At 38.5% G+C, this 11,075-nt stretch overlaps 2 pseudogenes; both read right to left on the bottom strand.

Moving 5' to 3' along the window:
• Positions 1-4,338: 4,338 nt before the first annotated feature.
• Positions 4,339-4,915, bottom strand: LOC149214161 (uncharacterized; annotated as a pseudogene).
• Positions 4,916-7,080: 2,165 nt separating this feature from the next.
• Positions 7,081-9,170, bottom strand: LOC149214160 (DEAD-box ATP-dependent RNA helicase 52B-like; annotated as a pseudogene).
• Positions 9,171-11,075: the final 1,905 nt, after the last annotated feature.

Here is an 11,075-nt window from a genome sequence, read left to right as displayed (position 1 = left end):
ATGGAGGAAAATAAGTATCGGATCCCTTCGATATAACATGTCTATTATAAATGCAATGTAACAGCGGTAGAGATATATCTATAGGAATCAATAGTTGTTCAAGAAGAGAGAGCCTGAGTGATAGAGCAAGATGTAATCGAATTTGAGCTTGTTTCTAAGGCTGAAACGCCTTAGTATGTAACTGTTTTGTGAATGTATAAACCTGGGTTTAGTGTATGGTGTTTACATTTATGTGTGTTTGATAATTGGCTTAATTTCGTGTTGTGAACTTGTCGATCGACATTGATGGCTTACATGATCAATGGTGATTTGAATTGCTTGCGTAACTGTTGTATATATATGTTAATCGTTTATTGTTTAAACGTTATGTATGAAAAGCGAGTGTTGAGGATTGGCATAAGCCAGAATTTGGATCACTTTAAATAGTTATTGATATCACATCGCCAAATTGCCCGCTTTTGGTTGGGTGGTTCACCACTGGCGGGGTTCGAACTCTGCACCTCGTCATGTTGCCGCTGCGTGTCACTTGTAATTTAATTTAATAAATCATATAAGCAGCTTTATGGATTTCATGGGGATTTTGGATCTGCGTGGGGACGCCCGTTCAATCGTGGATTCCTGGCAGAAACCGTAGCTCATGCCAATTATCGGGTATCTCTGCCAACCAGAGGTGATATTCTTGATTAATGGACAACTTTAGTTTGAAGTCCATGCAGTGGCAGAATTTGACAATTTGAAGTAAAGCTGTGGCTTTTGAATATTTGAAGAAGGGTCATTGAATTCTTTAATATGGGTGTATGCTATAGTGAACGACCAGATCAATCAGACCGGGGGTGCAGTCGTATAGAATCGTTGTTTTAACACGCATTCAAACATTGTTTTAAAGGGCTGGTTCGATAGTTAAAGAAGATCTCTGTTTTAAAGTTTTAGAACGCTTCCGTCGAGGCTTTGTGGGCCATAACCCACAGGCCCAGGATCGAGGTTCGTACAAGAAAATGGATTTTGGGCTTACCCCAAGATCCCATTTTCATCAGATAGTGTGATTGCAGAGGAAGGAGTTCACTAAAATGGATAAGAGCAGAAAGACATCATTAGAGTAGATGATGTGGAGGGCAGACTAAATGATAGTCTTGAGAGTACATTAAAGAATTCTTTAAAGAGATTGAGTCAACATACTGATGTGCTGATAGAAGAGGAGAAATTAGAGTAGCATACTGAAGTTTTTCCAAAGCAAGAAGAGACATTGAGGCCTTATGTTTCTGATTTTAATAATTGTTTTCTAAGTGTAGGTTTAGTTGTAGATGCTGGAGGAAATTTGGTACAGATGAGTAGCCAAGTAAAGGCGGTAGAAGAGGATTCTGTGGAATAATTTAATCCATGGAACAAAGATGTTCAATTGCTGGAGAGAATGCTGGAAAGTCAGGATTCAATGCAGAAAGAGATAATCGTGAAAGAGGGTAAGGATGAAAGGGAGGTAGAAAAAGTAAGCGTAGGAGAAAAAGTAAGACTAAGAGTAAGAATTCGACAACTTCAAAGAGAAGAACGATAGTGTAAAGAGTTAGTGAACAACGACAACAACCTGAAACAAAGAGAAAGAGGTAACAGTAAGTGGCAGAGTATGGACCAGCCTAAGGATTTGCTAGATATAGAGATTGAAGAATTATGGAAATTGATGATGAACAGTCTAGGATGAGGGAAATGATAGCAGGAAGGATGATCAATCGGAACTTGAACTTGATTGACAAGGAGAGGAAGATGAAACATAAGGCAACAGACATAGAGCAACAACAAAGGTGTAGAGCATTTAGACAACTACAAACTAATGTTTGGGACCCTAGAGGTTTTCGATCAACATATGAAGACACATGATCTGGAAATCATGAATTTTTTCTACATGGGGAGTCTGACGGGAGCATTCAACTTAGAAGAATAATTGTATTTTAGTAGACATAGGGGGGTCTTTTTCTTTAAGGAAGATGGTTTCCTAAGTGTCAAATTAATGTAGTTATTGAGGCTTTTGAGTGATTTCAATGGAAATAGGAATTAATTAAGTATTGAGAGGCATATTGTAAATGTTCTCAAATGAAGGAGAACATGAGAGAATCAGGATAGTTAAGAGTTCATAGGGATTGATAGATTTGGAAATTAATTGTAGATCCTAAATTAGGAATTAGTTCATGATTTATAGGATGCAGAGGATTCTTAGTTTTTAGTTGAAATTATTAAGGATCTAAACCAGAAATTGGTTATAGACTCCTTTTGTATGAATGTAAGCCTAAAAGGCATAAAAAGAGTTAGTCAAGTTAGATAGCTAGTTAGTTAGGGAGTTAGAGTGTGAAGAGGTTGAATGTAAGCCTACGAGCAGATTATGAAAAAGAGGCCACTGATATTGAAAATCAGGCTTGAGAGAAGAAATGATGTAAATATTTATTCATTGATACAGAGAATTCGATTCTGAATTGTGTGGTGTGTATTGATTAATGGAGTTATGAATTATGTGTGAATTAGAAGTTTCTGCATAGTATATATATGTAGGTGAAGTTCGAGCTAAACACAGAGAAGAAGGGAAGCATGTAGGATCGGGGTTTAATAGTTGAATCTAATCAAAGGATCCAAGTGAATTTCAAGGATGATAGTGATTAAGAGTACACAGAGTTAAGCTCGGGAGGGAGTTGTGTTGTAGAACAACCAAAAACCAGAAAACCTGAAGTAAACCTGAAACCACAGAAAACACTAAGGAATGGCCTAAAAACAAGGTAAAGGGAAGGTCGAAGAAATGAAGTGATGATGCACAAGAGCCATTGGGAATATGAGATCAAAGAACGAGGTTGAAAGTGATGGAAGATCAATATTAAGTCGCGCAACATAAACTGAAATAAATGAATGACGGAGATTAAACTTAAGTGTTAGCAAAAGAGGAATCTAGAGGAACGTCACGACCATCTGATCGATGAAGATCTATGATCATCACACACCGATAAGCTCATGCGATAGTCAAGGAAGAAAGGTGGTTTATTCACAAAAGTTGTTTATCGGGTGAAGAAAAAGTCGTAAGTGGTAATTCGGGGTGGTCACCAGATTACATTTATCGACTGACACATACCATGTCGCAGGAGAGAGGAAATCACTTTATCGGGAACTTAATCCTCATGCAAGTGGCTCGTCCAATATCATTGTTAACTGTTAGATCAAATGGGCTTTGATCAACGGCGGAGGATCACCGATTAGGTTTGTTAATCGGGTAAACCAACAACCATCGGATTGAAAGGTCAGATGAACGACGGAGATTGAAGTAGATAAGGCTTGGGAAATAGCAGACCTAATGAATTATGATTGGGAGTTTAAGTTTGTTTGAGTTCCGGAGGCTGAATGGAAATCACGCAATAGTCGTTGACTTGAGGGAGTGAAATTGACGGTGGTGTTAGCGCTCGAATCTGCCTCAGGCTGAAGAAGGAAAAACTCAAGGCAACATCAAACCAAGCTCAGCCTCGTAGCTAGCCCTATGAGGATAGGATAGGGCTCTCTCCAGTCAATCTCGATAAAATGAGAAATCGGGTGCGAGATGACTAAAAATGGGAATTGATTTTAGGCTAGTAAATGGATAGGAAAGGGGTAATTTGATAAATCACTGGGTTTTCTGGGCAGCGTGGGATCGAGAATAGCATGGGCAGGGAGATTAAATCCAAGACACAGATTATCTCAGGACGCAAGACAGGCAATAAATTTAACATTCAATTTTGAAATTATATGGAATGCAAAGAATGCTGAGAGGTTGACAAGGGCAATAGATGAATCCTTATCAAACAAAAGAAAACACAAAACATGAATACCTTCCCAAGGCAGAGCAACAAACTAGATTCTGTCTTTCTCACTTAAAAGTATTCATTTATAAATGATTATGAAATGAAATGGAAACATAACGAACTACATATGAAACAAAGGAAAAGACAAATGCTAAATTCACACCACAAGAATCTTACGAGTCAGAGCTGTATCTTTTCATTAAATCCCTATCAAAAACTGTACAGTGAAGTTTTCCTTCACAGCTCTCCCACTGTTTGCCAAAACTCCGAAACCTTTACATATAAATTTTCACACAATAAATAGACTCAGGAATGGGAAAACAGATCGATGAGAATAGGGGTCGTTTCACCTAAAATCATGAGAATAGGAAAAGTCTGCTCTAAAAAGGAGCAGCGTTACATTTTGTTTGTTGATAACCAATTAAAAGACAGAATGTGGAACATAGACCCTTTGATTTTGCAACTGCAGTCAAAAATAGACCGTCGGTTTCCTATCTTTCTGCTGTGGTAAGTATTTTGCATTTTAATTTAGGCTTCATGGTTTCTGGCTCTTCACCTTCTGCTCCTCAACATTGATCATCCGTTGCACATTCATTGCATGGTGGTTCAGATATTTCTCATCCATCTCCATTCTCCGTTCAAACAGATTACAATATTTTTCATGACGTTTCATCCGCCCCTCCTCAGCCATCTTAAGGTTTGACATGATCATCTTATTGTTCTCAGACAAGGTTGCCTTAATGCCAGCTGTTTTTGATGATGATTTTTGTTTTTTCCTTGGATATTGTTTATCTATATCAGTAGAGGTATCACCAGGGCTCTGAAGTGGTGTCTCAGGCATTATATTTTCATGCATTATCACATTCTTTTCAAGTGTAAGGCAATCTTCAAATTTTTCCATGATCTGATGCGGATGTATCAATAATCATATCTCCAACATCATTTTCTTTCAGGCCAAAATGTTTATTCATTGCATCATATAGTTCCTTGGTATAATTAGTTGGTAGTCTCTTGTCCATCTGATCTTTTGGTGTCATGTTCCAGTAGCTGACATGACCTAGTGGAATATTTATTTCATAAGGTCTAATCTTCTTATAGTCAGGTAGAATATGTTTCCATCATTTTGCTTAGCTTTAAGAGCCGTCAATATTGCAATTTCTACTAATACGGCTGAAGAATCCAAGACAGTGCAAGATAAATCGAAGTCTGAGACAATGGTATATCGGTGTTTGGCAGAATGACCTTGCTTCAATAAGGGAACCGAAGTTCTCTGCTCCAAAGGCATAGCATAAAAGAACTTTATCTCTTGTTTGAAGGCGTGAGAATATAACCTCTCCTGGACTTCATTCTCTTCCCTAGTTAACGGCTTAGCCAGTTTGTCCAGCACCCTTTCAGCTGTTAATGATGGTCCCTGATCTTGAAGAAAGATCCGTTCAATCCACTCCTTGTGTGGGTGATCAAAATTAGATTCTGAGGCTCTGGTAATTTCATGCCCCAAGAAATTATAAAGCATCGAGCAAGGGGTCAGAGTAGCTATTGTGTATGCCGGTATTTTTTTTTTTCAACAGGATTTAGCCCCTTCCCTCCTTCCACCTTGCCAGCAGCAGTTGCTAGTAAAAAATTTGAGTACTTGAGTGTCACCATGTTGGGAGAGCACTCCTTTTCATTAATCATTCCTTGTTTCTTCTTTAAATCCTGCAAGTGTTGAGCGTATTTCACAGCTTCTTCTCTTACATGTCTTATTGAATCCTTCTGATTCTTATTATCTTTATTGCCTTCGCAACCTTCTGCCAGCTTGCACCTTCCCACAGTAAACCCGTTGATTTGATCTTCGGTTGTATTCCTGGCAAAAAATATAAGTATGTCTGCAAAGGTGCTGTTTCTGATCCATCGTTTTTGGCCATCTAACTTCCAACCACCTTTTTCCACCAAAATATGGTGATTTCCCAGGTGCATCCTTGAGTTCTCTGGTTATTTATCCAATACCACTAATTCTTGATTGCCTTCCTTTGCATGGTGCAAGAATTGATATTTTAGAATCTATCCATTAGGTGCCAACCTTAAACCCCTCGATAGAGCCTTGGAACTTTCTTCAAACATTTCATTTAATGAAGGTTCCACTTTGGTAGCACTTGCAGATGAGATAATGACCTGACGAGTAGATGAAATAAGGTTCTTCACATCATTTCCTATTGAAACAATGGTGCCTGGTCATGAAACGTAAGCAACAGGAGCAGGTTCACTAGCTAATAGCATTAACCACCAATTGTAAATTTTTCGATATATAGGAACCCATTTTGGAATAATAAGACTTCGAGAACCAATGCATTCATAAGAAGTGTTGTTATGTACCATTAAATCACCCTCCATCAACATCATCAAATCCCCTTTTCTTGCCAAGATTATCTCAGTCGAATATTTACATAAGGATTTCTCAAGATATGTTTTCTATTCTTAGATGTCATTCAATGCACTAATTTGAGGATGTAAATTCAATGATGGATATTCTTGCAATTTGAGCCCAAGTAGGGAAGCTTGCACACTCTGAGTGCATGAACAATTGAATCAATGTTAGAAACCACGTTCCATCCAGACTTGGACAAATATGAGTTTAGAAATCCACCTTCCATAATATCATCAAACACATTAATTTTAAGTGGCAGCCAACCAAGAACGCTCTTCTGAGCTGCGAAACAATGTCACTTTCAGTTCTTTCCAATGCCTGATTGAAAACAACAATACGATCCCTCGGTGTCACTTCTGATGGCTTCACATTTAAGAGGGAGTTCAAATGAGGGTCCAGAGACTCTAAAACCAGATCTCAAACGTCTGAAGGATAAACATTTGGTTGTAAAGGAGCATGATGGGTAAGCCACAATAACCCCTCTCTTAAGCAATCATCCCTAAAAAAAAAAAACCCTTTGACATCCTTTTCATTCTCTCTATCAAGAATAACAGACCAGCTATTAATCCTCATCCTATCCAATTTATGAAGCTCTAACAGGTTCTCTATTATGATTCCTTCAACCTTTCCAGAGCTCATCCGGTAAACGATATTAAGTTTGACCAGTTGTCTTTAAAGATATCTCAGTTGTCTACTGATGGACTATCTATATGGAGGCTGCTCTACTAATTGTTTAGTTTTCTATTACATGTGTCGTCTGGAAAAATGGTTTTCCATTAAAATTTTTCTTTTAATGAACACAACCGGCTGCCATTCTCCTTTAATACCACGTGAAACCCAATCACAACAAATTCATTACTCTGTTTAGCAGGATCAAAACGTATGATTATGTGCCCTTCCTCCCTCTTGACAACGCATTGGTTTAAAAAGGCAGCCTTTGCGTGCCCAGTATGGAGATAACCACATTGGAACCTCTTTGTTTGCTTCTTGCATGAGTTTTAGACAATGGCCTTGCTAGAGAAAGGTTACTTAAAAAAAAAAACAGTTGCCAACCCTGATTTACCAGCACGACCTGTATGCCCTATGCGGTGGACATAGTCATCAATATCACTTGGAAAATAAAAATTAATTACATGTGCCACATGTGGAATATCAAGTCCACATGCAGCCATGTTTGTTGCAACTAAACTAGGTGCAGCCCCCACTCTTGAAGTTTCTCAAAGACTGCTCGCGCTCCTGTTGAGATTTATTTCCATGAATACTTGTTGCAAGAAACCCATTTGACGATAGCCAACATTCCAATGCATCAGCTTCCCTCTTCGTCTCCACAAATACTAAGGTCAACGATTGCTTTCCATGAGTACCTTCAGCTTTCTAAGCATGAATAAGATTCATTAAATGGCTATGTTTATCAGCATCAGGAAAAAACTCTACTCTTTGTACAATCAGAATTGTGCCGGAACCCACCCTTCTAACTGCCTGAAATATATAATTTGAAATAAAATCCAAAGCCAACCTCTATATCTCCTTTGGAAAAGTACCACTGAAGAGCATGGTCTGCCTTCTTCCAGCTGGAGGCATATCTGTTTCTTGGGAAATTTTACGAATTTGGGGTTCAAAACCCATGTCAAGCACGCAATCAACCTCGTCTAAGGCCAAATACTGTATCATAGAAAATGACAGCCTACCCCTTGTCTATCATCATGATTACCAGGATAATCCCTCTCATTTTTCCTACCAAAACCACGACCACCTTGAGGATGTTCATCATACGCATGGCCACCAATAGGACGATCATTATAACCACGGTGTCATTCAGCAGAAAGTCGTGGGCTATGAGTTTGACTCTAGCTTCCACTGTAACCATGGCCATATCGTCTATACCTTCCAAATAATTTCCGCCTCAGTTCCCTACTGATCTGCTCAAGGTGCATAAAATTACAGTACCTAGAATGCTTGCCTGTATTCTCTTCATATTGCCAACACGATGCTTCAATTCCCTCCATTCCTGCTCCTTCACACTGCAACCACAACCACGTTGAGCATGAAACGAGCAAGCAAAATCCAACTCGGAGAAGAATTGGCAGAAAATTCACGTTACAGGCTTATGCGTCACGTGCCAATCCCAGTGTGACGCGCCCTGGGTGTGCGCCACGCCCATTGAAAACTTGAACTGAGGGGTGGCTCTATGTGTGTCGTGCCCTGGGTGTGCGCTGCACCCCTTAGTATATGCATTGCGTTTCTTCCAAGTCACACAATCAGCTTCTTCCACACATTGTTTTTCTCTTGTGCTTTCTTGGCATGCAAATGAATTTCTCAAAAATGGAAAATCTCTCATATAGCCATGGATTTTGATTTTTCTCTTCTCAAACCTGTTTTTGTAATGTTTCCTTGGACTTTTTGAATTTGAATGATGAAACTTTGTATCAAATTTTGCAGGGAATGTTATAGTAAAAGATTTCTTATCCCCTTTCTTGGAAAACTCAAGTTCTGTGGGTTTCACCGACACCAAAACTCCAGGAGGACCCGTCACCTCCGCTTTATAAGTCACATGTCCCTCTGCCACATTTTCCAGCGTTCTCTTCACAATCGCGGTTCCCAGCAATTCTGCGACTATAATGGAAGGATAGTTGGAGGTTATGTATCTTAGATGAGCGTGCTGGACATGAGAATTCCTTTCCTATAATGGCCTTGATCTGTGTTGGAGTATAGTTTAAGGCGCAGAAAAAATTGTAGTGATTTTCGGGTGATAGATCATAGACTAGTCTTGGATTTCTAGCCACATCCGGATTAACATGACCTGCACCATAGTTAAAAGGACCTTCTATTTTCCTTGATACATTTTGGATTGGCTCCTTCTTGTTGTCCAATTTTGTGGCTGTACTCATAATGGTAGATTTGATAGCTGCTAGGCTCCAATCAGGATGTGCTCCCTTTAATAAAAACTGCAACGCCAGCACCATGTGGGCGCGACATAGATGTGCTGGATATTACATTGAAAGGTAGATGCGAATGATCGAATAAAAGATCAATTGGTGAGGCTGCTGTGGAGCGATAAAAAGGTGTCTTTCGAACTCCTAATTACCTTCACATTAATTATCAACCTAGGGACGACTTTTTATTTCAAGAGTGTACTATGTCTGAGGCGGCTATTTACTTAAGAGTAATGTTTCGCAGTATAGTGCTTAAAACCCAAAAGTAAATGAATGCTTGAAACAAAATCTAATTGGAACAGCAAGAAACTAAATCATTCATTCAAACAACCATCAATCGAGGATATAGTAGCAATAACTCATTCCTCTAGAAATTGATGCAAAAGGAATTAGAGTATGGATCATGGATCTGGGAGCATAATAGCGTCTGCTGTGTCTCACGACAGCCTTGATCCTCCTCCCACACCAAACCAATAAATGCAAGTAAAAAGGAACAACAAGAAAGCAGAATGGAATGGCTATTCAGAAATGGAACAGCAGTAAAAAGGAACGGCAGGAAAGAAACTAAATCTCGCGAGTTCAACACTCTCAATTCTCGGCATCAACTTACATACAAAGAAAGAGCAATCTTTTGTACAAGTAGACAGTTTAGTCAAATGGAACAGCAAATCGTCAATCATATATACACAACATACTTATTATAGAAATCTGATGTTTCCAAAGAACATGACTTCTATTTTCAAATGAAATAATATTACTTTCGAGTTCCCACGAATAAGAGTTCAAAATGAATCCAATAGCAATATTTAATATGAAAGCTCTGTAACAGAAACAATCAGTTTAAATAGTGAACATGTAATCAACTCCGAAAAGATTCATTACGCAACATAGAGTCACTTACATAAACTTGCTGAATGAAACCATTAATGGATTAGTCGTAACAGAGCGTGGAACAACATATAACAAATACATTAGATTACTTAAATAATGGAAATAAACAAACCACACACAATTTACCGTATAACAATACAACGGCAAGTGTCCGTTGGAGCTGGGCCCGTAGCTTCCAATGGCACCGCCGTAACTTACTTCAGATGCAGGAACAAATTGAACACCAAGTCCTTTATATTGATTGCATTAACAAAAGTATACAAAATCAGGTCTCAACAAGACTCCATGATCAAAGTTGTTCTGAAACTTATAATTACAACAACAATCGTCCTCTTCACCCCTCTCTGATCTTGGGTTTCATTTAAATAGAAAAATATCAGAGCATGGATAATTACAAAATGATTTGTTTTACAAAATTGGATGGATTCTAACCAATTGATCAACAAGGACAAGGCGGATTTGGCTTTGCAGCTAAGATTTGGAGGACGGCTGCAACTGCAAATCTGAGAAAATTGTGCTCAAAGAACCCTGTGTTTCTCCCTGTACAAGCCGAATTTGGGCAAACTGTTCTTTCTGAGGATAATTCGGCCCGTTCTGGACAAAACCCATGTTCCGGATTTTCCAAATTCGTCTTCATTTGCTCAAAATCTTAACCGTAAAACTGTCGCTCCTTAAACCATCGAATTTCTGAGTTGGCTGATTTAAAAATCAAATCTTCAATCTGGAAGTTACTTTGGAGGCTAAGAATGGTAGATAATGTTATAACCAACTTATTAGAACTATCATTGATAAAATAATGCATAATAATCAATTTATTAGAAATAAAGGAGAATAAATAATATTCATCCATGAGAGCATAAATCATTTATAAAATGGATTTAAATGATAAATTATAATAAATGACATGATGAAGAATGGTGGAAATGGGTGGAATAAACGTTCACAAGTGACAATAATCATGGCATATTAACGACCCGACACACCCCCACACTCAATATGTTGCATGTCCTCATGCAACGAAAACTGAATATATTGCATGTCCTC

Source organism: Pinus tabuliformis, chromosome 1_1 (genome assembly GCF_031772625.1).
Source record: "Pinus tabuliformis cultivar Carrire ecotype Pingquan chromosome 1_1, CPIR1, whole genome shotgun sequence".
NCBI classification, from domain to species: domain Eukaryota; kingdom Viridiplantae; phylum Streptophyta; class Pinopsida; order Pinales; family Pinaceae; genus Pinus; species Pinus tabuliformis.
Note: the sequence above shows the minus strand (reverse complement) of the source record. Positions and strands in the feature narration are given on the sequence as shown.